The 2,154-nt window shown below is 44.6% G+C and overlaps 1 pseudogene; it reads right to left on the bottom strand.

Moving 5' to 3' along the window:
• Positions 1–1,276: 1,276 nt before the first annotated feature.
• Positions 1,277–1,891, bottom strand: LOC114608718 (annotated as a pseudogene).
• Positions 1,892–2,154: the final 263 nt, after the last annotated feature.

Genomic DNA, 2,154 nt, shown 5'->3' with positions numbered 1-2,154 from the left:
TGTAGTCACTCTGGGGTCCAGACTCCACTACAATCTACAGCTCAGTATTCACTGAGTCAAAGAAAGGGAACTTGGGGGCTAGAGTAAAGTGAATAGCAGCCTTTAAATTTTCTGCCAGCAAGTGAGACCCAACACTTGACTCATCCTTTAATGACCCATGGAAGTGACAATGTCACATATCAATGATATTAGGGGAAATATAAATCCTATCATGCAACTGCACAAGGACCTGAAATCATCTAATGATGGGCAAACCAATCTAGTGATAACACTGGATAAGTTTTAATACACACGCTAATCATGCTGCCATGGACCAACAACAGATGGAACTCAGGACCATAGACCAATATAGAATTGGGCTTAAGAGAAGAAAAATAGAGATCAGGACTGTCGTATGATCAGGCCTTGAGAACTGGCATTCTGTGAGGGAACAACATCTAAAAATAAGCTTAAAAAAAGATTTGTTTTTAGTGTGTGTGTGTGTGTGTGTGTTGGTGAACACATGCCTCTGGGTATCCATAGAGACCAGAAGAGGCCATTGTATCCCTTGAAAGTGGAGTTACAGGTGCTTATGATCCAACCAATGCAAGAGCTTGGGAATTAAACTCTAGTCCTCCGGAAAGGCAAGAAGCTTTTAACCACCAAGCTACATCTCTAGCCTCTGAAAAATCATTTTCATATGATTTTCTATAGAGCTTAATTCTCTCCTGAAACACAATTTGGAGAAAGGGTATTTATCATACTTGTGTTAGCCTGACAATTCATGTTGCAATGCCAGTGAAACAGAGTTGGGGGGGGGGGAAGAGGAGGGGAGGGGGGTGACGTTTACATAACAATGTCAAAGTCACCCTGAAAGAAGTCCACGCAGTCCTCTATCCATGGTGTGAGTGCAGTTAACTTCTGCTTTGTGTTTAGTTTAAAATGTTTTCCATCCGATATCTTTTGATCATACTCCTCCCGTTCCCCCGACTTTCCCCAGATCCTCTCCTTTCTCCCTACCCACTTAACGTCATGTTCTTTCTCATTTTAAAAAACAAAGAGCAAAGCAGAACAAAACAAAAAGCATGCACACAAACAACAACAACAAAAAGGCAAAACACATGGAGTCAGTTGTGTGTTGGCCAGCTACTACTGAGCACCAGGCCTGCCCTGGAGTGTCTATTTTCGTCAGCTTCTTTCATATTGTCTGTTGCTATAAAGTATCGCTTTCACTTTCTTGTTTTTTTTTTGACTGTTCTAAATTGTTTATTGGATAGGAATTGTACAAATATGTGTATTAGCGGTAACAGTGGAGCTGGAGAGTATTGCGTCTTCTCCAGGTTGCACGTGGAGAACCACCAATAGTATGGTGGAACTTGTGGCCCTTTCCAAGGCCACGGCTCTTTCGGCCAGCAGATGTCAGCCCACGCATCTCTCTGTGCTTGTGGACTGGTTTGGTGATCCACTGGGTGTGAGGATTTCTTCTGATAGCTTTATGGAATGGATCAATGAGGATAACCTCAAAAAATTTATATGTGGAATCTTCACCAACCCAGTAGGAATTCAGGACTCTCAAAGCCCCACAATGGCGCCCAGCTCTCTCCTCAGCAACAGACTGAAGGCTTCGGGCAAATTTCAGCTGGTTAACACCATGGTGGACAGGCTTGCCGTAAGTTGCACCCTTAGGAACCGGGCGCTTGCGACCACCACGGTGGACATGAATCCTGTAAATGACATAATCTTGCTTCACCTTGTATCCCAGTCGTCGTAATTTATCAGGCCGGGTGGGGCGGGGAGCCCTGTGCAGCGCAGAGAGCTGGCGGTATTGCCAACAGCGGACCCTCAGAAGAAAGCGCATCACGTCGGACTGCTTCTTCCTCCAAAGCTCCTGGATGTATTTGTATGTACCCATCTTGGCTCACCTGATGGCTGCCGCCAGAGGAAAGGAAGAAGCCACTTTCTTAACTGCATTCCAATCTATTGTCTTCTCTTCCTAAAGTTAAAATGTAGCAATCTCTCTATTTTCTATTAACCTACCCAAGCCACCTCTACACATATGTATATTAGGTTACAAAAACAGATACAGAAGGTTTATTTCGAGTGCTTGGCTCACAGTCAAGGCGGCTGTGCACCCCATGGATAGCCACACACACCCTGGAGACCCAGGGAAGCTGA

Source organism: Grammomys surdaster, unplaced genomic scaffold (assembly GCF_004785775.1).
Source record: "Grammomys surdaster isolate TR1022 unplaced genomic scaffold, NIH_TR_1.0 125934, whole genome shotgun sequence".
Taxonomy (NCBI): domain Eukaryota; kingdom Metazoa; phylum Chordata; class Mammalia; order Rodentia; family Muridae; genus Grammomys; species Grammomys surdaster.
This window is presented reverse-complemented; position numbering and strand designations above follow the sequence as displayed.